The sequence below is a fragment of the Rhinolophus sinicus genome, linkage group LG02 (assembly GCF_036562045.2).
Source record: "Rhinolophus sinicus isolate RSC01 linkage group LG02, ASM3656204v1, whole genome shotgun sequence".
In the NCBI taxonomy this organism is placed as follows: domain Eukaryota; kingdom Metazoa; phylum Chordata; class Mammalia; order Chiroptera; family Rhinolophidae; genus Rhinolophus; species Rhinolophus sinicus.
In genome coordinates, this window is record NC_133752.1 from 139,318,022 (window position 1) to 139,343,788 (window position 25,767).

A 25,767-nucleotide genomic window follows, 5' to 3' on the forward strand; every position below is an offset into this window, starting at 1 on the left:
AGTAGCTAAAAGCAATACTTCATTAACTACTATTTTGCAAAATTGTCTTTGCTCACTTTCCCTTCTGCAAAAACACCATTCCCTAAGAGTACCTGCTAGATTGGCTATTTCCATTGTAAACAATATTTAAAGACACATACCAAAAGCTTCTCGTTAGCAAATCTCACAACCTTTATGATTATAGCTTTAAAATATCGTACAGTGGTTAATAAATGTTAACTGGCATGAATCACTGACCTGTCAAATTAAACCCAACGACAAAACACATCCTCATGTCAAGATACAAGTAGCCAGACTTCCCCCACCCACCCCCTCTCACCCCTCATCCCTCAGGTCTCACCCCTGCCTCTCCACTCTCTGGAGGGGACAATATGAGTTAAGTGCCCTTAACACTATGAAGAATTCACTCATGGTCTAAAAGAGTTCCACCGGCGTATGACAACATGCAATGGCTAATATGTGATCACAGACGGCCACGCAACTGTATGTGACCGCATGAAGCCAGGCATGTCAGGCGCCTGACTTGTATTGCATTTCATTCTCCCAACAACTTAACCAAGTAGGCACTATGACTCCAGTTTCCAGAAGAGATCAAGCACTAAGAAGTAAATTAACCGGCCAATAGGAACTTAACTGCTCTGTAGAAGTGATGGAACTTATCTGAAGCCAGATCCCAAAGGAACTCCAACCGTTGACTGAAACCACTAAGTACTGCCACATGGCTGTGTGTCCTCATTTGTTTCCACTAAATCTAATAGGTGTCCACCATTCCTGTGAGTGTGTGAAAACTTAAATAAAGACTGCCTAATGAGATTTGAACCTGAGTAGCAACTCAGAAAAGATGGTGGGACCTAACAATATTTAAGACAAAGAGAGGAAGAACAGTTATCTTGATTTATCCCCCAAATAAAACCTCTGAACAGGTGCCACTTTCCCAGCCAGATACGTCACACCATCCTCACAGCTGGAGATTATCCAACCAAGCATTTGTTCCCATCTTCTCACTGCAAGCTAGTGTTACACAGAACGGCTACTACAGAACGTGCATGAACCCTTGAAGAGTATAAAATGGCTCTCGATCCATTCAGGTATCAAGTTCTTTGATCTTAAGACCACGAGAGGGGTGTGCTCACTATAATTATCTCGGTAACTTTTCAGTTTCAGCACCGCCCTGATGAAGTCTGGCAGGTCAGCATTGGCTCAGACTGGAGAACTACCAGCTCAAGGTGGTGGGGTCCTTCCTGAGCAGGAGCCAGCCTCCACCCCCTGGGGAGCACTCTGTCTGGCAATGTGAAATCCCAAAGCAATCTTATTTTTAGTGTCACTGGTTAGTTGAAAAACACACAAAACTGTAAAGTAACTTTTCAGAAGCTTCAATGACTATTTCCAAGGATATTTAAACCACGTATTGCATCTCTCTGCTTGTCCTGCTCTTTCCTATCCACTCCATGCGTGTGGGATGCGACACTGGGAGGGCAGAGGGTAAAATCTGGGCTCTAATCCCGAGTCAGTCGCCAACTAATCCCATGCCTGAGGTTTTTTAACTTTTCTTAGCCTGCTCCCTCATTTCCTATCAAATAAAAGGACCAGAGCAGATCATCTCGAAGGCACTTCCTGGCCTATTGGGATAATTTTGAAAAGATCTAATGCTGTTCTCACTGGTGTAACCAACTGGCAAGATGTGTCCATCTGAGGAATCAAGGAAACCAAAGGCTCACTATTAAAACCTTACGAAACAGCGGACTGCATGAATACTGCAGCATCCGCACACCCTAGCCGCTTCCCACTCAAGTGAGAAGCAGAAGTCTAAGAGTGAAGAGGAGATGGGGTGAGCGGAGTGATTAGAGCAACGAGCAGTTGAGTCAGTTTGGTCAGTTCTTTTTTTTCTTTTATTAAATGTATTGGGGTGACATTGGTTAATAACATTATATAAATTCCAAGTGTACCACTGTATAATACAACATCTGTATACTCTATTGTGTGCTCACCACCCAAAGTCTAGTCTTCCTCCATCACCATATATTTGACCCCCTTTACCCTCTTCCTCTTCCCCCTACCCCCTCCCCTCTCATAACCATTATTCTGTTGTGTGGATCTATGAGCTTGTTCGTTGCGTTTTATGTCCCACATAGGAATGAAATCATACAGTTCTTGTCCTTTCCCCTTGTTATTTCACTTGGTCAGTTCTTAATTATAGGTCTGGCTGATGCTTACTGACCTGAGCACCTATCCTTAGACCCCTCACGTCTGCATTCCCAGAAGCTGGAGGAAAATCAATGGAGCAAGCCAGTCTGGGAAGAGCCGCTTTCCCTGGATCCCCACACAGGGACAGCTGAGGCATGCTTGTGTAATAATAACTCCCCTGCCTTCTCAGACATCACAAAGCCAGGACACTGTAGAGAGCAATAAGAGAAAAGAGTTGGACCCGACGGTCTCCAAGAATCCTTCCAAGGTTGAACCCTCAGTACTAAAGGAAAGTAAATCCCAGAGAAGCAGCTAAAACCTAAAAGGCTATGCTCCTGTGTTGGGTTTTCTGGTTTCTGTGTTTTACTGAGATCTAAATGACCCATAACATTGTATTCGTTTTCGGTGTACAACATCAGGATTTGATACACACATATATTACAAAACGACCAGCACGGTAACTCTAGTTAATAACATCCATCACCTCACAATTACAACGTTTTTTCTGGTGATGAGAAACTTTAAGATCTACTCTCTTATGTGATCCTGTATTTTTAAGTCAGCTGATGTAGCATTTGTATACCAAGCCCACGGACCAAGACCTGCTCACTGAGCAAGTCCTTGCTGAGCTCCTGCTGTGCACCAGGCACTTCCCTGGGGGTGGGAAGGTCACCTCCACCCTCATGGACAAGCCAAGTACGAGGGAGGAATGTCAAAGAAAAAAGGCTTCCCAAATGGTAACTGAGCCTGGTTTCTCCAAGTAGAGGGGTCTGGCTGCAGGGCAATGACAGGAGTCATTTGCTCAGGACCCAGAGCAAATGACACTGGTTTCTTATAGTGTCAGAATTGGAGAAAGTCTCCTGATTTGGAAAACTTCCAAACTGTTTATCCCTTTAACAGAGGCCGACCCCCTCTCCTCTCACATAGGGAAGAACCCTCCTACCCTTCCTTCAAATACAGTGCCCTTGGAAATACAGCTGTCTTAGCAGGAAAGAGGAGGAAAAGATGGAAGCCAGGAGAAGTAGGTACCATGGGGACAGAGGGTGAAAGCAAGGAGAGGGTTAAGAAAGAAAGCTGTGTGGCAGGCGTGGAACAGATAAAACAGAGGATAAACAGGAATCTTTCATTTTGACGGTGAGGAGAGGAAATGGCATGGGTGCAGCCGTCTGAGAACACATCGGCGATTGTTCTTGGCAGCCGGGAAGGGTATGATGCCACAGCTGAGCGTCCGTTTGGGAAGTGCCACGTCCTCTTTTTTATAAGCCCCTTGTCTTTTACATTCCCCCAAACCCTCCAGTTCCTTGGAAGGACAGAGTTCTTCCACACAAGATGACAAACCCTGGGCTCCTCCTGTGTCACGTTTTCATCCAGCAAACCCTGCGGGCTGTTGTTGGGTTCGCTGCAGTTCCTGGGTGGGGTCACATCGCTGTTTTCTCACTGGTGAACTTTCTCGTGTAAGGGACACGCCCAACCCCACAGCCACACAGGACTCCTGAGGCAGCGCGGCCCAGACTGAGCTGCAGAAGAGGAGCCGAACTCAGCTTACCACGGCTCACAAATCAAGGCCTCCCAGGAATATACCTCTACAGACATGGGCAAAGGGTCTGAGAATTATTTATACTCTTCTTGCTAACTTTTCTGTCATTCTGAAATGATGTCAACACCTAAGAAATTATCCCAAAGTTAAAAATGTAACAACAAAAACCCCTGAACAAATAAAAAGCTACGTCCAAGAGAGCGAGCGAGAAGGTGGACACATCCCTCCCACCGCCTCTGTTTTAGCCTAGTGAAGGAAGGTCTGCAGGCCACGGTTGACACACACTTAGGTCTGAATGACAGCTCGGCCACGCTCTGGCTGTGTGACCAAAGGCAAGTTATTTAACCTCTCTGAGTCTCAGCTGTCTCACCTCATTAAAATGTGCAAAGCAATACATACTTTATAGAACTGTTCTGAAAACACAATACAATCCACTATTCAACAACTACTTATTGACTGCCAGCTGGTGCCCGGCTCTGTGCCAAGCACTTAAAGCTGGGAAAAACAGTTGTGGTTCCTGCCTTTCCGCCTTTTCTTGGCTAACAGCCTGCTCAAGTTCGTCTGACTCCCCTCACCCCATCCCCTTGCTTTTGGGGTTTTTGTTCTTTTTCCCTTTTTCTTTGGTTTGGGAGTTCTTTTGTGTTTTTTCTTTTGTGTTTTTTTTTTTTTTTTTTTTTTGCATCACAGACGTAAGAAATAAAACTACTGACCCTTTTTTTAAAAAAAAATGCAAATAGCACAGATTCTCTGAATGGGAACAATACACACACAGTGTTCCGTGACAGGGGCATGGCACACACTCAGGAGTGGTGTCATCATTCTCTCCACGGGTGGTCCCACAGCTCTCATGTGAAGCTGCTCTGACTCCTGGCCAGGTTTGGGGTCCAGCCTGTGTCAGGAGAGAAGGGTAAACTTACTAGGCCAACAGGTGCTTTCTCTAGGTGAGGCTGGATTCCAAACTCATGGATTCCTACTTTTCATCTCATTTCCAGGCGTGGAAATGTCCCAAACAGAATGGGGTACCCAGCGCAATACAGACAGAACACGTGCCAGTCTTGCATTGTGTACAGAACAAAACATCAAGCACCTTTCATTCTAAGACCACACTTCCTCGGAGCAGGGGGACCCCTCATTGCAAATGGAATTCAGGGATAGCTCGAGCAGAACGAAGTCATTTAGACGTCTTCCCTCCAGACTCTGTTCCAACAAAGACATCAAATGAAGTATCGTGGACCAAACCAAAACAGAAACTCTTCTCTGGGAGAGATCTCTCCACTGCAGTCAAGGGAGGGCCCTGTAAGCAAACCAGCCCAGGTTCGCACCACAGCACAGTGCTAACAAGTGATTTCCAGGAGCTAGAGAGCAAACTGTTTGGGGGCTGAACAGAAACTTTCAACAAGTCAAGTTAGGTACTCCGGCACTCGATTTTAAAGTATGATTAGCAGGAAAAAACTGTCCTGAGATGTCTCTTAGGCGTGTGAAGTGGAAACCCTGTGATAATACAGGAAGGGCTGTCACACAGAGCTAAACGCGCAAGGCCCCACAGGGGCCTTTTGGGAGCTCGTCCTGCTTGACCCTCATGACTGTGTATGAGAAGGACCGTGGGGGACAGCATTTACAGTCAGTGATCTTTGTCAGACGTCCTTCACTTTCGGTACCATAAGAGGCTAGAGTAGGTAGGTAGAGGTTCTGAGGGGGCCCAGAAAGTTTTCCCAAATAAGGATCGGCATAGCTGATACACATCAGTGCATCCGACAGCATTACTGCATTCGGTGATGGAAACGTCCCGTATCTATGCTGTCCAAAGAGGAGCCACCAGCCACGCGTGGCATCGCAGGATTTGACACGTGGAGCTGAATTTTCAAATGTTAATGTTCAATAACACAAATGTCAAGAGCCACATGTGGCTCGGGTGCCCTACTGGACAGTGGGAACCTAGACTGTCATGTGCACAGGTGTAAAGGAAGAACGAGGAAGGAAAAGACCAGAAGAAAGCAACGTAGAAATAATACGTTACAGTAAAAGGACAACCAACTGTTCAAGAGCCAACAGGAGTCTCTTCTGAAGGAAAGAATCAGAACAGTTGCTTCTGAGGTGCGTGGCGCTGCTGCTCTTGACCTTAAAAGCACAGCGCGCTGCTTGCTGCTGTGTTCTCACGGCACCAGTACTGGCCGTCGGCCGGGTGCCACGTCCAGAGACCCACGCTTATCTTGGTGTCTGGCCATGGCATGCTGACTCATGCTGGCCACTCCAGGGTTTTGTCCCCCTGCCAGATGGGAAGAGTTTCTTTAAATCGCAGGATACAGACTTGGAGCCCCTTTTCCATTTATGAGGATTCAGGAACACATCTTGCCCCAATACAGCTTGCAGGCAACGGTCCTATGCGGCCACATGAGATGTTTGCTGTTCATGTTTCCAAAAGCAAATAAAAAGGAAGGAAGGGATGTAACAGCCCCTCATCCTCCTGTATCAAGAGATGCATCACTTATCTCCGGGTAGGAAAAGTAAATGGAAAAATGGAGAGCGGCTGCCGAACGCAGGGCACCAGGTTCCCCAAGACGCCCCCCTCCCCGCCCACTCCCCCCCCACACACACTAACGCTCCAAGATGTTCTGCAGACGGAAAGGCCACGCCTCCTGCTTGCCCACCCCCTCGGAGATTCCCAAAGTGCTTTAGAATGCTAAAGGCTCTGAGAAGTCCTGCAGGTAAGAAACCTCTGTAAGCACACAGCAAGGAAACTTTAAGAGAACAGGCTTAATAAGGTTGTAAGTGTGGCATTCATTAATTATGAGCAAATGGGGACATTACACAAGAAAAGGTATTTCTTTTCTCTTATTAATTATTCACTTAGTGAGTGGATTCTGTATTCATTAGGGGATATTAGCACACCCGAACCATATCTGTTGAACTTGACAATTTTAAACAACCTCTTTGTTCCCAAGGCTACTTGTTAAACAAAGAGAACAGCAGAAGGGAGTCTAGGTGGGTATTTTAGATAACTTCTAAAAAAAAAAAAATGGGCTTCAAAAATAGAACGAGGCAGCAACCTTATAAGGATGCAACACTGTACTAGCCTTCTCTCAAATGTGAGAGAGAGAGAGAGAGAGAGAGAGAGAGAGAGAGAGAGAGAGAGAGATCAAAGTGTGCCATCTATTGCCTTTAAATTCTTCCAGGCTTAGCCCCTACCACTCAGCCTGCTTAACTCTCCCCAAAGAGCACACTCCCCCCGCCCCCATCCTCCTACCCAAGGCCCACCCCACCCAGGAAGCTAACCACAGCAGGCTCACCTCTCTGTCTTAGGAACCCCTATGCTACCACATCAATGCAGGGGTAGCCTCCACAGCACCTTCTAGGGTTTGCTGTTTACTCTTGCCTCCCAACAAATCAACACTGTTTTAACTCTCTCTCTCCTGAACCCCGGAACTAGCCTGACGCTGGGCCCAGAGGAGGGGCTCCATCCCTTCAGAACCAATGCTACCGGCTCCCAGAGCGCGGCTACAAGCCGGCCTTTATAACCCATCCCCTTTTGTACATCTTATCAATCTGCATGAGGCTTTCTGCTTGTTTCTCAAAACTGAATGAATCTGCAAGGGCACACAAAAGGCCTTTATAATACCAGACACAAAGTTTTATACGCTTCTGTTATCCATCTGCACCATCAAAGAAGAGAGTCCTTCAAAGCATGCCCCTTAAATACCCTCGCACACCCGGGGCAGGGAGAACAGGCACAGACCCAGCATGTTAATAAGATTAATTGCAGTTGTGATACACATTCAAAGAGTTTCATCTGGGCCTTCCATGACCTCACTTTTCAAACCCCCTGGATACCAATCCGCCATACCCTATATGGTTGTACTTTGAAAACCGGGTCGCGTGCCAATAGTCAAACAGCCACTCATTTGTGTGGAGCCAGAAAACAAACTTGGAGGTGGACCAGTCTCCCCGGAGCGCCCCAGCTTGAGGTCCCAACCTCAAGGCATACCAGGTTACACTCAGACTTAGAAATCCCAGTTTGACATGTTTTCAAAGGGACTCAATTAAGATGCTATTCGTTTCTGAAAGGTGATACATTTCACAACTGGCTTAACTTTCTTCAAATTCTAGGTGAGCTTGGTAACAAAGAAAGGAGAGATCATTAGAGGACTCAGCGCCAAGCACATTCACATCCAGCCAATCAGCTTTGATCATTAGAAAAAGTATGGCTGGAGGTGAGTCAGCACTCTTGCCTGGCCCACCTCTTTTGAGGTCTCCATCGGAATGGAAGAAGCAGAGGATTCTTCTGTTTTCCAAGGAGGGCACGTCCTCAAGGGACTGGATTCCCCTGATTATTAAAAGAGCATTGAACTATGGTCCCTTGCAGCAATTTTTCTAACACTCTCTACCAGCTACAACACTACCCTGACCAAGTACCTACAAAGTAAGTCCACTGGGTATTATGAAAAATAACTGGAAAAAATAAATATAAGCGACTGCACAGAAGCTAGGAGAGAAGACTGACACTACAATGCCACGTGGTTGACACAATGCCCACCCTAAATTCTAGATTAAAACATCTGCGTGCTCAAGGCTCTAAGGGTCATCCAGCAGCCATCCATTTCCTTCGGCTAACAGCAATTACAATCGTGGCTCCGGAGCCACAGCCCACTAATTCAGATTAGGCCAGGGAGATTAGAGGCTCTTACGAATGTCAGAGTTTAGAGTATGGAGGTCAGGCGTCTTGACCACCCTACCCTTTATGGGACCTTTGAACCTTGGCGATATGGGGCGGCTCCAGAAAAGGGAAATGAGCAGGCTCATCTGGAGGTGAGCCAGGCACAGGAAGCATAAAGGAATTCTGCAGCAACCAAGGAGGAGGCAGGTGGAACCCATCTGGGCAACTCAGCAGGCTCCGGGTTGCTCCAGCTCCACCCACGGCAGGAATCTGAAAATCAAGGGCCTTGTAAATAAATGGAGTTGTCGCCTTGCCAGCTGAAACCTAATTTGAACAGAGGACAGAGAGTCTCAAGAAAATTAAAAATGTCTGTAGACCAGCACTCCAAGAAAAACGATCAGAAGCAAGCTTATCCAAATACTATGTGGTAACTTCTTCCTTGCAAATTATAATATGGAGTCTGAGTTGCCACCATATAATAAAAGGAGATTTAAAAGCAACTTAGGTTCTATGTTTTCAGGCAACACAGAGTTAAAGAGTGTAGATGACAACAACTGACTTGTTCCGGGTGACAATGTCCAGGGAGACAATCACACTAACTCCTTTAAAGCCTGGATTTGTAAGTCCTCAGTTCTTAACTCACTGAAGCCTCACTGATGCACTAGTCCAAACACATCTGTAGAGGACTCTCTCTCGTACCACGTGAGGTACAGGGACAGCACCACATTAGTAAGGAGAGAATGGGCAGTCCTTCTAAGCCAGATGTCCAGACCATGAATTTTTCTTTCTGTTGTTTTTTTTTTTAAATAGAGAAACTTGAAAGTCTGAGGGGACCACAACAAGTTAAACTGTTTTAAATCACTCTTGTCCCATTAATTCAATCCACTCCCTCTTCCTGAATTTTCCTCCCCTCCATCTTACACTCCTCCAAGATAGCTCTTTTGATTAAGTCCGTTCCTAGCCCTTAAAAGGCACGGCTGAAGTACCAAGTGTACAAGGACTCGTTCTTCTGCCACAGGCAATATGTGATGAAGAGCAAAGAAAGACACCCGCCTGCTACGGTCCATTCTCAGAAGGACAATGATATATGCAGAAAACAGGCGCGTGAAGCACACTTACATACCCAGCTCCACCTTAGCAGCTATTTCTTTCACAAGTGCAGCCCAAGGTGTTGGTTTTATCTGAGGAATCACCTTCCTCCTTCCTACCAAGGAGGTCAAAGTACTCTGGAGTCATCAAAAGATAAGTTAGAGCAATTCAAATAAAAATCAGGTGGATTCGTGCCCTGAAGAGCTTCCACATCAACAATTTCTGAAGATACTCGTTCTACAGAAACCCCCTCCAGCGCTGCACCTTAGTGGTAGATGGGGTGAGAAACACAAAAGTCCCAGGGAGAATGTCAGGGATACAAGGTTCGTTAGTCAGAGGCTTGGGGTGAGTCAGGCAACACCCAAAAAAAGACCAGCAGGGGAGAGCCCAGGAAGGCAGACCTCCTGCAAGAAGACTGCCCAGGACCTGGAACCCCTGGCCCACCACTCCCACCGCACCTAACCCAGCCAGGGGCTCACGCCCAGCCCAGACCTGAGGGTTCAGGTGGTGCCCAAAACAAACACTTGAACTTTATACTTGGGGGGGGGGGAGAGAGTGTCTAGGCACCCCTCCTCCACGATTCTGCTTCCCTTCCCTTCTCTTTCTGGTCCCTCTTCCAAAACCCAGACCAGCAGAACTAGCCAGCCCAAATCCCTGGGACGATGGAGGAGGGGAGCAGCGTGGTGGCGGCTGCCCGCACTGAATCTCACCTTTACCCAGGTCCAGGCACAGAGCCACAGCCCTCACATCCTGACTCAGAATTCTCACAATAACCCTGTGTTTGGGTACTGCTATTATGGCTATCGTCTCTATTTTGCTAATAGGAAAACAGGCTTATGTGGATTAATGTGCCCCAGAGGCAGCGGTTAGTTAGTGCAGGGGCTGAGTAAGGCTCACACTCAGGTCTGTCTGATTCCAAGCCGATTCAACCAAGAAAGAAGGGAAACACTGCAGTTGGGGACAGTGACTGCAGGCTGGGCCCCTCAGGCTTGCACATTGGCTTCTGGAAACTTAGTTGTTTTGATAAACAGTATTCAACCTGAATTTTGGAGGGTGAATACAAATAGCAATTTATTAGAGAATTAGTAATCTCACCAGGACCACAGAGACTTAATTTAAAAATTAGAAAATATATGCCAAGCATTAACAAGATAGCTAAATAAATATCTTCATATCTTAAAAGGGACCAGGAGCTGTTAACATGAAACCTAGAGAAAAGTTTAACTGGAAAAAAAAATCTGAGGAAAAACTATAACAAGTATGACAAACTATGTGCCTAAAGACTAGAAGGAAATATTCCAAAATGTTAAGTGTTTGTGCCTGACTGGTGAGGTTTGAGACAGTATTTTTCTTTCTGTACAAAACTTTTATAAAATTCTCAAGATCTTCTCCAAAGTCTGTATAACTTAGTTGGGGGGACGGGGGGAGGAGAGTAAAATCTAGGGAGGAGGGACAAAAACTTTCATATAGGAAAAATAAATAAAATTTAAAAACAGCCTTGGAAACAACAGTAAACACAAAGCAATTCAACACTTGGCCAGAACCCCCTTTGATGTGTCTTCGGGCCCTTGGGGCGTCTTGGGGGGAGCCACCCTCAGATAAACAACATTGAGAACAGAAGCACCAGTGTGGCAAAGCCATCCATTGTCCTTAAGGCTGACAGCCAACAGCACTCACAGGGATCAACGTGTGGAGGTCGCTACAGAGCAAACCGGAGATCCTAAAAACGGCTTCTCTAGCCGTTAAAAAAAGAAAACAGACTGCTATTGCCAACAAGTGCCGAGAGAAAAGGTAGGTTTTTTGGTGTGTTTTTTTTTAACATCACCCTATCAGTTCACCAATTTATAGATAAAAACTACCCCTTCACTTGCCCTGGAAGTTGACCTGCCAGGAATTATTTTTTTGGGTAATTTACAGCAATTTACCTTTTTTTTGTGGTTGTGCAGAAGTGTTTGTGTGGCTTGCAGAAGTGGGTTCACACACCCTGCAGCTCTGTTTTCCTCCTGGTGTGCACAGGAAGTCCAAGGCCCAGAGGAAGTGCCCTCCCGCCCCACCTTTCCTCAGTGCTGGGGGTCAGCGACCCGGCCAGCACCACCCCCACAACCCGGCCCAGGTGGGGGTGGGGGAACACGGAGAGGGGCAGCTCAGCTGGGAAGTGTGGACGGAAAACCTGCTAAAAGTAAAATTTGATTTGCCATGAAAGAAGAGGAACTGAATTTCATTAAGGAACACATTAGCATCAGGGGTCTGACAGACAGACACATGTGGATCCCCGTTGCGGGGACACGACTTCACAGCTGTACCTCACTAACGCTCTGGACAGGAAGCAGGAAGCAGACCATGAAAGAGGAGGGTCACAGGGGTGACACACAGGCTGTGCGCCTGCTTAGGGCTGATCCTTAGGCCCCGAAACCAGGGTCCCTGATGTCATGGGGAATGGCTGCATCCAGTGCTTCTAAGGGATATGGGAGCTCCCTCACTATATAGAAACTTTAAGTCTCCTTTTCCCTAGTTTCTTAGCTCCTTAGCCCCTGGCTTTGATTACTCATCAGTTTCTGAATCCTAAAGATTGCCCCCAGCCTGCATCACAGACTGTCTCGCAGATAACTACTTAAAAGCCTGTGATTTCCCAACATTCCCCAGCCATTCCAGACCCCCCAGGCCAGTGCACTTGTTGATTATAATCATTGCAGCCCAATGTTCTTTCCAACCCATTCTGGGCCCAGCTCCCGGACAATTGACACCACTTAAATGACTTGGTTGAATGGCCACAGGCTCTATAGAACTAATGGATTTATTAATTAAAATCTATTTTTCCTCATTCAGGGGCCTTGGGGATACAGAGGATACCCCAGCAAGATTGCCAGTTGCAACCAAAGAAGCCAACATGGTCTTCCAGGCGGATCCCGAGACCCCTTCCTTTCATTGACATCAGATAGGGCGAGAGTTCCATGAATCCCCCAACAGGTAGGGAAAGCTCTATGCCCCTGTCCAGCAGGAAGCAGATACAGAAAAACAGACCTTCTATCCCTCAACTTCCCATAGAGATTGAAAGATTGAAAGGACAACAACTTGACTTGGAAAAAAGTCCTGGAAGTATACACTGTTCCCCAAAAAAGTCCTGTTCCCTTTCCCCAATAGGAAGGAAGGAAGGAAGGAAGGAAGGAAGGAAGGAAGGAAGGAAGGAAGAAAGAAAGAAAGAAAGAAAGAAAGAAAGAAAGAAAGAAAGAAAGAAAGAAAGAAAGAAAGATGAGGTAATAGCCTCTTGTCAATCACAGGTGTCAATCAAGTGGTCCCTTGCCTGGAAAGGAACAGCCCATTCTAGAGAAAAAAGGATAAAAACTCCAAGTCCTTGCCAACCAGTCCATTGCCCTTTGGGCCTTTTTGACTTTTGAGCCTCTTCAGCCCGCTCCAAACTCTTCTGGAGTGTACTATCCCTTTTAATAACGGCCCTTGAGCCACTGCTTTCTGCTTGGGCCCACTCCTATTTCTTTGATCTCTTCTAATAAACTGCCTTTTCACTACTTTACCTGGACATTTCGTTCAATTCTTTGCTCGAGACGCCGAGAACCTGGACACCACGAACCTGGACACCACGCCGAGGAGGGCCCACCTTCCTGTAACATCAGGGAGCGTGAAGACCAGCACTACAGCACATGCGACACGTTCTGGTCCAGACCCCTCACACCAGGATGTGGCCGTGTCACCTTCTGCACCCCTTCACTTAGACCACCACTTCCCCATGCCCAGGAACTTTTGCATAAAGTCCTCTAACATGTACAATAAAACAACTTTTAAAACAGCCACTGAAAGAATGTCCTAGAAAAGAATTGAGAATGTTTCGAATTGAAATGTATTTGTTCCCCAAGGTTACACAGGCCACATGGGTCGACTCCTAATTCCAAGATCAATTCCAGGCAGAACACAAGTTTTTCTAGGGCGCGTGTGACATTTAAAATTCTTTCAGTTTAGGACTTCACATCCTTGAGAACAATTTTTTCTTTTTCTCTTCCCAAAAGATCAAAATTAAAATAGTCCACTTCCACGTCTCACTCTGCTGAGAACTGACCCCTAATCCCCAAGTTTTCTGAGGCTCCAAGCCTAGATTAAAAAGAAAGAACAAATGAAGAAACAAAAACTCATAGACACAGACAATAGTTTAGGGGTTACCACAGGGTAAGGGAGGAAGGAGTTGGTGGATGAGAGTAAACAGGATCAAATATAAGGTGATGGAAGGAGAACTGACTCTGGGTGGTGAGCACACAATGGGATTTATAGATGATGTAATACAGAATTGTACACCTGAAATCTATGTAACTTTGCTAACCATCGTCACCCCAATAAACTTTAATAAGAAAGAAAAGAAAAAAGGGAGGGAGGGAGGGAAGAAGAGAGAGAGACAGACAGACAGACAGAGAGAGAGACAGAGACAGAGAGAGAGAGAGAAAGAGAAAGAGCAAAGGGATGGGTAAAGGCCGCAGGCAGGCTGGGTGCTACCTGCATTACTGAAGATGAGGAAGTGGAGGCCAAGTACTGGCCCAGGTTATTCAACAACAGTTAGAGCTAATGTAACCCTCCCAAGAGCCCTCCAGGTAGAAATCTCAAACCTACTGTACTGATGCATAAACTGAGGTCAAGGTCACAGAAGTAGTGAACACAAGGCCTGGCTACCTGCAAAACCATGCCCTTTCTAGTCGTACTGAATGGCCTCCAAAGCTTCAGAGAAAAATCTGTTGTCAACTAGCTGTTCTGATCTCGGGAAAGCATATAACCTCTCCTGATGTCTTTTTGTTTTTTCATTTTTTTATTTTTTTACCTCTTAATAGGGAAGGAAGGCTCCCCCTCTCCACCCTATCAATCTCCCTCCGCTTCAAGGGCAGTAGGCACAGCCAGCCCCTCCTTCTGTCCTCACTTGGGGGGTGGGTTGGGGGGCAATATTCTGCCCTGACCCTGCAGGAGGGGCTGTCCCCAGGACAGCACTGGAGGTTGGCCTCAGGGAGGCCACTTGCCCACAGGAATGAGCGCCATTCTCCACATCAGCTTTACCTGTTATCAGCAGTAAAGGTAAACTTTGGTCTCTACCTTCCTCATTCCTGCCTTCCACCTCAACTGATTCAGAACTCAGGGGAAAAGATGCAATTTGGTCCTCCTTGAAAACCCAGTACTGTAAAATGGGAACATTTCTAAGACAAATTCTATAGTCTAAAACAGAAGCAATGACTCCCTTCTCACAAGAACTTGTAATAGAATACACACACACACACCCCATAACAACAGATAAAATCATTGTTCCTCAACTGAGGCAGACACACCACATTTTTGAAAGCACAGATATTGTTTTAAAAACACCAACAGGCCTTCGACATGTCCAATGCCAGCTAGGGCTCAAGCAGGGGAAGGATGACAGCCCCCCCACACACACACACACACACAGTCTCCTCTGGCAAAGGGCTTATACCACCACACCCTGACCTTGTCAACACTTCCCTCCAGCCACACCCATCCCAACCAGTTTCTCTCCCTCTTTTTTCCTGTCCCTGACTTCCTTAATTTTCACATAAAAAGATAAGTCTCTTTGTGTACACCCCCAACAAACAATATTTGCTTTGGTTTATGCCTAGTATATGGACCTATTTTGGCATGTGACAAGCATTTGTCAAGCACTTTAACATTTAGCAAATAGCTGTGTGAGGCCCTAGAACGATGTACAGAGCACAGGTTCCACCCTTCGCGACAGCAGTGGGACACAAAAAGCGATGCTAACGAAGGATACAGTGACAGGTGGTCCCGAGGGAGCAGCAGAGAAAACCCTCAGAAAGGCTCCCTAGAGGAGGTGAGGTCCAAGCTGGAACTGCCTCAGATAGTTGCAAATTCTCCCTAAAAAGATCAAGTCATGTCTAGTTTGCTTCCCCATCAAACATGTTATCTGGAGCTCATAAAACCATAGACAGAAGTAGCTAGAGCACCTAATGGAAGGCTGTAAAAAACCAGAGTACGGCTCAAATCAGCTAATTTTAGACAAAGAGAAAATACTGTAGCATGCTGCTAAAGGGTATTTTTAGAGTGTTTCAGTTAACCACTCTGAACTTCTCAGTTGGAAAGAAGGGAGGGAGGGAAGGAGGGAGGAAGGAAAGAAGGAAACTGAAATTTATTACAGGAGAAAAAATAGTTTTCCTACATTTTGCCTCATTTCTTTCGTCCTAAAACAAAAAATAAACTGACATTCTGTAACTAATTCCATTCTATGCCTAAATATCACTTTTGCTTAGTACTTGGGGAAGAAAGTTGCCTGCAGCTGTTATTTTTCCATGTTTCTTGAGAAAACATTATAAAACATTGAACAATGTAACGCATATATGAGCAATAGGCAATAAATTAGCACAAAATGCTGTTTCTTTTTTTTCCCAACACTACTCAAGAGTGGGCTCCAACATTTCCTAGCCCAAAGGCAACCCCAAGCCTACCTCAGCCTCTTAAAAACCCTCTGACTGGCCCAGCCTGAGACCAAACCAAATTCCAAAGTTTGTGATGGTAAGTTCCAAAAAGCTCAGCTTTCACTATGCACAATGGCACCTGCTTATTTTCTGCAAAAATAGGACAGTCTTGGAAATCTGACTGCAACACCCAATGCCCTGCCACTCCTTTTTAAGATGTGCCTAATTTAGCCTCATTTTCCTGAAAACGCCCACAAGGAACCAGATTCCCCTCATCCTTCGATTCCTGACAGTCGGCAAATCTGCAAGAAAAACAAACCCACTTTCAAATGCTCGTTGCTATCACACTTGTGCGTTCAAGTTTTCCCCATTCGGTCAATAGAGACCAATGAGCACCTTGCCCTGTGCAAGGTGCTCCGGGAAGACGCAAACACAGACCCTGGTTAAGGAGCTCAGGACAGAGAATAACAGTGCTGGCCGATTCCTTTGGCATGAGCTCCATTCAGCAAACACTTACTGTGTGTGTGTTACTATGTGTCAGGCACTAGTGCATACTGGTTCCTGGCCGCCATGGGTTTAATCCCATCCCTGTGGAGGAAGTGAGCTTTATTTACTTTTGCAGAACCATTTCTAAATTGCAGACATAACACTCTACCCCTCCATCCTTAGGCATTAATCTCTGAATAATGAGGACTGTCTCCTACATAATCAAAACACCCTTATCATACCTAAGAAAATCAATAATAATTTCTTAACAACATCCAATATCCATCCCATATTCTGAGTTCCCTATCTGGCCCAAATTATCTCTCGTTTTTTGATTCAATCAATGTTCTCATGTTGGTTTGCTATGTCTCTTTGGTCTTATTTTAAAACACTGAAATCAACATAACTTCACTCCATATTCACTAAAATGTCAACATTCAAAGATAGGAAATAAGCATAAATATAAGGGGGGGGGGAGTAATATATTCCAGAACTTAAAGATTTCATTTCTAGATAACTGGAGTATTTAGTGGGTGTATCAGAAGTTCTAAATTGCTAAGTGCAGATTGTCAACTACTGATTCACCACAAATTCCCAGCTGCCTGGAGAACCTCAACATCAGGAATCCCGAAGGGAAGGGAAGGGAGAGGAAGGGAGGAGAGAGAAGGAAAGGAAAGGTGAATGTGATACAAATCACGAAAGTCTCAGCCTCCCCAGGGAGTCATGACCAAACTATCTGTTAGGGTTTTCCAGCCTATTTCGTTCCCTGCAAAAGAGCTTAGAGGCTGGACTCTCATTCCTATGGGAACCAAGAATAATCAATCAGCAATAAGCCAGGTGAACAGATCAACTTAGAAGAACGCCAAGTTAGAAACTTCCGGGACTTTTCAAGAAGACTATGCAAACTCAGTCCTGTGCCATTTAACAACGGGATGTGTTCTGAGAAATGCATTGTTAGGCAAGTTCGTCCTTGAGCGAACACGAGAGTGCACTTACACAAACCTATTGGTACAACCTATTACACACTAGACTAGACGGCACAGCCTGTTACACACTACACTAGATGGTACAGCCTATTACACACTAGACTAGATGGTACAGCCTGTTACACACTAGACTAGATGGTATAGCCTATTACACACTAGACTAGATGGTACAGCCTGTTACACACTAGACTAGATGGTATAGCCTATTACACACTAGACTAGATGGTATAGCCTACTGTTCCTAGGCTACCAACCTGTATAGCATGTTACTGTACAAAACAACACGATTAAATCAAGTACAAGAAAACACACATGATGTAATCAAGAAACATGTAAACACAAGATGTATGAGGCTGCTGGCACAACAAGGCATAATGCTTTACAGCAAACTTTTTTTTTAATAAGTAGAAATAGTGCACTCTAAAACAATGACAAAAAGTATAGTAAATACATCAGCCAGTAACAGTTGTTTATTATTAATTATTCTGTGTACATAATTATATGTGCTATACTTTTATACGACTGGCAGTGCAGTAGCTTTTGTTTATACCAGCATCGCCAAAAACACGTGAGTGATGGCGTTTCTCTACATTACCTTCGTTATAATCTTATAGGACGACTACCTTCGTATATGTGGTCCTTGACCAAAATGTCATTATGCAGTGCATGGCTCTACACCAGACCGTTAGGAGTCCATCAATCAGGATTCTAAGGGTCCCTTACTGTATGCATGGAACATGGTTAGGTACTGTAATGACTGGAGGATGAGTGTGAAGATTAATAAACAGAAACCGCATTCAAATTCGAGTTGAGAGGGCCTATAGGGGAAGCTCTCACACCCTACCCCTCAATGTCAATTACCCCAAACAGGAAGAGATGTACTTTCCATCTCCAACAAGAAGATGTTTTTCTACTACAGCAGCAGGTAAAAGGGGAATCTTCTCCTCACCTGGCAACCATTCAGCCAATGAAAGACTATTTCAACTCAGCCAATGAAAAGCCACTACACTTCAAACTCCCAGTTTCCTCCAATGGACTCTTTGTTTGCAACAGCCCCTCTGAACTCCCCCTTCCCTCTATAAAAGGAAATTCCTCTCCTTCGTTCTCTGGACTTGGCATGGTTTGCCATTAGACTGGATGTGCCCAACTGCAATTCTTCATTGTTCTCAAATAAACCCATTTCGCTGGAGAAATATCTGGTTGTCCATTTCTTTAAGGTCAACAAGAGACTTGGCTTCTGTCCTGCAAAACGCTGAATTGGTTAAAAAAGAAAGCTCTTACTGCTATCTTTTATAAGCAACCTCCCGTGACCTTTCAAATCAGGTTATCTTGACCAACAGAAAGTGATCTTTTAACATAAAATTTTTCTTTCATTACTTTCTAAATCTCTTAATCTCACTTAAGATTCAGTTTCTTGTCAGCAAAATGAACATTAAAAAAAATACCTGCCCTCAGATGGTCCTTGTTCAGAGCAATGTCGGGGCCCAGAGCAGACCACCCCAGAATATCCTACAATGACATATTCTTTCTAATTAAAGTTACTTCAGAAACTGCCAGTGTAAGAAGAACACTCTGACCTCTCTCTGTCCACCTGAAAGCGGGACATAAATCTCCCATGTGAAAGGTGCCCTCCCTGTACCTGGAAGCTAACGAGAGAGACATCCTTCTCAGCAAAGTTAGGGAATTCAGGGCCGTGAAGCTTATATAAAGAAAACTTGTGACCCCTTTAGTAATTTAATACCCAAGCCCAAACTTGGCTTAGATTCCTCATTCATGAGCACCCAAACCTAAATTTCTTTGTCTTGTCAATTCTTCACAAATTTATTGTTTCTTTGTGTAGAAAAGATATAAAAGCTTCCTGCTTTGGGGACCTCTCTGAACATCATTTTATGGTCTCGCGTGCATATGTATTAAATTGGTTTTTCTCCTGTTAATCTGTTTTGTGTTAATTTTATTATTAATCCAGCCACAAAACTCAGAGGGGAAGAGGGGGAATTCTCCCCTCCTAACAGTAACCAAAATAACACACATAAAGCACTTTACAGTATCTGGCTGGCTACCATCATCATTATTACTACTAGTAGTAGTAGTTAATAGTAAATAAAGTTGGTGTTTAGTAATAACATTAAATTAAAAATTAATGTTTATCAATTGGGCAATCTGACTGTGGACTCAAAGTCAATATTAGGAGTGTACAAACTATTTCTGATAGAAGCCAAATCAGATTTAATTTTAGCATCTACCTTGTGCCAGACACACATATACTAATTCATTTAACCATCACAACCTTCTGAGGGTGAAACAATTATTTCACATGTGAGAAAACTGAGATGGAGAGACTAATCTGCCCAAATTTTATACAACTGATTGACAGAGAGGCTGACATTCTAGCCCAGACCCATGCTAAAACTTTACACTAGACTTCATTGCTTTTCTGATTTCAGATGATTTAGCTCACAAAATACCATAACCAAGAGGGAACCATGTACCTTTTAATTCTGGACTTCTGACTTTTTTTTTAGGGAGGGGAGAAAATTCTCCATTTTCAATGGTAACCTCCTATTAAAATGACTTAGTGACCACTGTCAAACTGAGGTATACACACCACATGGGAAAATTAAATAATTCGCAGTAGCTTCAGTAAAGTTTCTGAAGTCTAATTATTGATACCAGCAATTAAATCCATAATCCTTAAACTAAAAAGCATCACTAATGAGAAATTGCAGGTGTCAGCCACCCACATAGAATAAGTTTGCATGCATCCCTGAATGAATCTGTGTATTTTCCAAAACCCAAATTTAGTCACTAAACAAGATATGGCTAGAATTTAGGAAAACACTGTATTTTCCCCCCATTAATCAACATATACCTTTATTAGACTTCTCACCCTCTTCCCTTTACCCATGTGCATTTTTAGAAATCTGACTATGCTCTGAGAATGTGTTTCTTCCTTTTGCCTGAGTCACTACTAGTTAATAACACAAGACAGCCTTTCTTACGCACATTACTTTGGTTCCTACCTTAAAACCTATTCCTCCAAAATGGCCCCAGAAGATGAAAGAGGAGGAGGAGAGAAGGAAATGGGAAATTTGAAGAAAGAAGTACCAGTTTGGGAAAGATTGGGGAAAGAGTGGTCAACTTTAAGTCTGTGCTCCGAATCTGGTGTTTATGTAATTAATGCTTCTAGCCCTGGGCACTTTTTCCAAGAAAGTGGCCCCTCCAGTTTCTATTTAAAGCTTTGAGTTTTATAACAGAAGATATAAATAACAGCTAAAGTGTTAATATATAATAGCTAAAATTTATTGAATCTTGACGTTATTCTAAACACTCTCCTTATATAAGCCAAAGACCACACACATACACACACACACATACACACAACCACACACACACACTCTCTCACACTCACAGCCCTCTCTCAAACCCTAAACTGTGTTGCTGGAGCCCTTATTCCCAGCCAGGCATGATCTGGAACCCATCTCATCCTGGAAACACCATGCCAGGGACAGCAAGGACATTCCACGTCAGCAGAGGGTGAATTCTGGCCTCTGGGTGCAGCAGTAAAGACCCATCACACATGGCAACGACATACAGCTACAAAGCAGGTTGAATAATTCTATGGTGCCTCTTCCCCAACACACACACACACACACACCCATATCCTACCTTCCATGTTTTACTTCTTTCCCCTTTAGTACGTAACCACTATTTATGATATCATATATTTGGGCATTTATCTTTTTTATTACTGCCTCCGCCACAAGAATCTGAACTCCAAGGGCAGAGATTTTTCTGTTTTGGTTCCAGTACCTAGAGCAAGGCCTGCCACACAGGTGGTGCTCAAGCACACTTCTGAATGAAAGAAACAAACAGGTGTTTGTGTGCATAGTATCTATAGAGAGAACTCTTTCTGAGCGGCTACTATGAACCAGGTAAATCAAACCACTTCATCTAAGAAATGTTATTACCAAGTACACATGCGTAAACCGAGTTAAACTTGTCACGGCTGCAATTCCACTGAGTAGTGAGAGGTGCAAGAATCTGAACCCAATGCCTCCCATACAAGGGCTCCAAAGTGTTCTGGTTGTCAAGCCCCTGCCTGAGAAACAAACCCAGAAAACACACCTTCACAAGTAAGGGCTGCTGCAGTATGTTCAGTTAACCAGAACTATGGCATTTAATGTTTAACAAATTCAAAGCAAAGCTCCTTGAGCTCCCTGTGAAAGACAGGAAGTATATGGGGTGAGAGAGGCCTCGCAAACCCTGCAAATTCAAAATACTAGAGAGAAGGCAGGGAAAGGTTTGCCTCCACTGTCGCAGACAAGCCCTCCACAAACACGTCCCCGGACCAGAAAGGACTCAGTATGATGGCTGAAGGCAAGTCATAGGGACAAAGCTTGCTCAGAACAAAACCAACAGCTATCTTGAGAAAGACTGCCTGAAAGGAAGGTTTTCCAAAAACGTCTCCATTTCTTCTAATTGCCAAGATTTCAGAATTCAGTATTATTTTAGTCACTGAGAGAAATATATTTTAAAAAGAAATTTCCCTGCTTTTACAAGAAAAAAACAAATGACAGTGTCACCACTTATTTAAAAAAGAAAAAGAAAATTCTGATTTATGACCTACTCTTTAAAGGTCGAAAAATTAGATGAATGGACAAAGTATTAACCTTACTTAAGAAATGTGAAGTTGTATCTGCCCCTAATGTCCCAAGCCAGGTGTAGACAGCAGTTTTCTCACAATACTGACCAACACAAATTCCTCAGTATTCAAAATCCTTCAACGCAATGATAGCTCTTTAATAATTTCCTTTAAAATGCCCATTACACTGGCTTCTAAACGGAACTGCTTAATGATAATGTGAATACGTGGAGAAAGAAAGAAATGTCACTTTTAGTGTAATTATATTTTCTAGTTTTCCTTTTCTGGAGGAGAAAAATAATAAAGACTGATCTACTTCTATTCTGAAATTCACAAACCTCAGATCAAAAAAGTTACTCCACAAAAACCGTTCAAAGCCAACTTTTTTGAATGTGCTCAGGACACAACTGGGAATTCTGCACGAGAGCTAGAAACCCAGTTCTTCCAAGCTTGTCCAGTTTGCTTTCTGACTTTTTCATTAGTAAGAGAATGTCCATGGTTCAGGTTTAACTTGGGAGAAAACTAATCTTACCAGGAAATTATTTTTATATTTCAAACAGTTCCAAAAATACCACATCCTTGCCCACACTTCACCTCTCCTCCACCTCTCTCGCCTCCGCCGCCCCAGTAAAGAATTTACTGAACAGATGAAGATACCTCTGAGAATGATCTCGCTGTAAAAACATTAACGGGACTACGCATGACGTGTGTTTTGAAAATGGGGTCTCCGAGCTCACGGTCACTCACTGACATGACGTTCAATGCTTCTTTTCCACCATTTGTTTTTAATAAACTAATTCTCACTTATTTATGTACTGCTCTGTTACAGACTAAAACATTTGTGTCCTCCCAAAATTCGTATGTGGAAGTCCTAACCCCCAATGTGATGGCATTAGGAGGTGTGGCCTTTGGGAAGTGGTTAGGTCATGAGGGTTTTGTGCCCTCAGGAAAGAGGGCCCAGAGACCTTCTGTCATGTGAGGACACAGCAAAACACTGTTATGAACAAAGAAAGGGGACCCCACCAGACACCGAATCTGCCAGCCCCTTGCTCTTGGACTTCCAAACCTCCAGAACTGTGAGAAATACATTTCTGTGTTTTCCATGCCACTCAGTCTACGGCAGCGTGTTATGGCAGCCCAGACGGACTGAGGCTGTAAACATGTTTTGTTTACAGACAAAACACAGGCTTGTATTATAGATTCGCCCACTGATAGCCATCAGCTCCTTAAGGAACTAGACGTGGCTTTCTTCTGCTGCCTCAGGAAACGGTAGCCATCAGCGTACCACCCTTCCTCCTGCGGACTCCTCACCAAGAGGGCACAGCTCCGCTGGCACCAGCAGGATTCCTTTTGTCCACGAAGGATTTTTAGGCTATAACAAGTCATCTTCTTCTAGAGACATTCTCTTTTTCAAGAGTACATCTGCGGGTATCAAATTTCAGCCACATGTTGATTTTACTACTTTGAATTAGGTTTCCAGACATGTCACTGTCGCCCACCAAATACTACCTAAATAATGCCACCCACACTTCCTACCATAGATGAGCACAGTGCAATGTGACCCTTTTTTTTTTTTTTAAGCAAATGCATCTCTCCCAACCTCCCTCTGAATTATAAATGGCCTGAGGGCACACTTGCATCCTCTCCCAGTGGCAAGCTCCACAGGAAATGCACCCTGAGTGACTGCTGGCCTAGAACAAGGGTGGGGCAGGTAGAGGCCTCAATAAGCATCCTGTATCCTTCCCACACACTCAGGACAGCAGCAGGGGTGAGGTCATCAAAAAAGGTGCCCAGTCTGGTAGAGAAACCAACTACCCTGCCCCATCCTCTTTTCCTCTAAGCCATTTTACTTTAATTGTGGTTAATTATACATAACATAGAATTTACCATTCAAACCATTTTTAAGGGTCCAGTTCAGTGGTATTAAGTAGGTTCACATAGTTATGCAACCAGCACCACCATCTATCTCCAGAACTTTTTCATCTTCCCTTACTAAAACTCTCTGCTCATTAAAGAATGACTTGGGCAGCCGGCTAGCTCAGCTGGTTAGAGCGCGGTGCTCTTAACAACAGGTCGCCGGTTTGATCCCCACGTGGGCCACTGTGAGCTGTGCCCTCCACAACTAGATTGAAACAACTATTTGACTTGGAGCTGATGGGTTCTGGAAAAACACACTTAAAATAAATAAAAGTTAAAAAAAGAAAGAAAAAAGAATGAGACTCCATTTCCCTGCTCACACGCCACCCCCCACCCCAGCCCCTGGCAACCACCATTCTACCCTGTCAATGATTCTGACTCCTCTAGGTAGGTCACATAAGTGGAATCATACAATATTTGTCCTTTGGTGGCTGGCTTATTTCACTTAACATAATGTCTTCAATGTTCATCCATTTGTAGCATGTGTCAGAATTTTTCTTTATTTTATTTAGCTTACTACTCTGTTGACAGCCTAGAATGTCAACAGAGTAGTAAGCTACTAATGGACCACAGCCTAGAATGGTCCACTATCAGGAAATCCCACACTTTCCATCAGGCAGGCAGGCAGGCCCCTTTCTGGTCAGTTTTGCCTGAGTGGGCCTTCAGTGTGATTTTTCTTATCTCTGGGCTTACAGACTCAGGCTTTTAGACACAACTTTCACCCCACAAATTCAGGACCACTCAGCATTTCCTCACCACCAGGAGATAAGAGTGTTTGGCATTCTTTATCTTTCATTTCAACTACTTTGGGAGATCTGGAGAATGGAAAAAGGAACACAGGAATCACAATTATGGAATCTTCTCTGCAGTGCAAATTTATTAGTAAGATCTTTTTTGAACATCATTATTGAGATATAACTCACATACCATAAAATTCACCCATTTGAAGTTTATAATTCAATGGTTTTCGTATTTCAGCAAGTTGTACAACCATCACTACCATCTAGGTAAGTTTACATTTTCATCAACCCACAAAGAAACCATGCATACCCATTAATATTACACCCCTCTCCTTCCCATTAATTTCAATCTTAACGTTTATATCTAGTTGATAAATAGTCGTATACTCTTTCTATATCTCCCAAAGTACTTAGCAAGTACTTAAAAGTCCGATAATTACTTGTCCAGTACCATCCAATGCATATACAGAGGGTGCCAAAAAAGTGTATATGCATTTTAATTAAGAAAAAAACTATTAAAATTGTAATACTCAATATATACCGATACCAAAAGATGAATACAGGTCACGTTTGACTTCTGCAATTACAAGAGGTGCTCAAAGTGGTGACCATCAGCGTCCAGACACTTCTGATTACGGTGAACTACTGCTTGAGCAGCACTGACCAAAGTGTCCACTTGTATACATTTTTTGGCACCCCTAAATGGCACCTCAGGTATACATGTACCACAAAATAACCTCGAAAATAATTCTTTCCAGTAAACGTGTGTTCAGAAATTTTGTTACTAGGCATATCCCAAGACTTGTTCTCCTCCAATAACTTGAGATTCCGGTTAAGATTAAAATAATTTATGTGTTTTTTTTTCAAAAGTAGTTGCATGTTCCTAAAACAGCAACATTTTTTTGTTTTGTTTTGTTCTGTTTACAATTGAAAGTTTTTAAAGTAACAGTGGCTAAGATATGCATTTCAGGAGGGGACTCCTCTCCAGAATGTCCAGGGCTCTTCTCTGTCCCCAGCCTCCCCACCCCTATGGGGACAAGATCTGCCCACCTGTTCTGTAGTGATTCCTGCCTCTCTCACATCAAAACGACATGTACAGGC

At 44.0% G+C, this 25,767-nt stretch overlaps 1 protein-coding gene across 1 annotated transcript in view; it reads right to left on the bottom strand.

Moving 5' to 3' along the window:
• RASSF3 (Ras association domain family member 3) overlaps positions 1-25,767 on the bottom strand; it is a 68,663-nt gene that overhangs the window by 10,767 nt on the left and 32,129 nt on the right. The gene's annotated exons all lie outside the window — the stretch shown is intronic.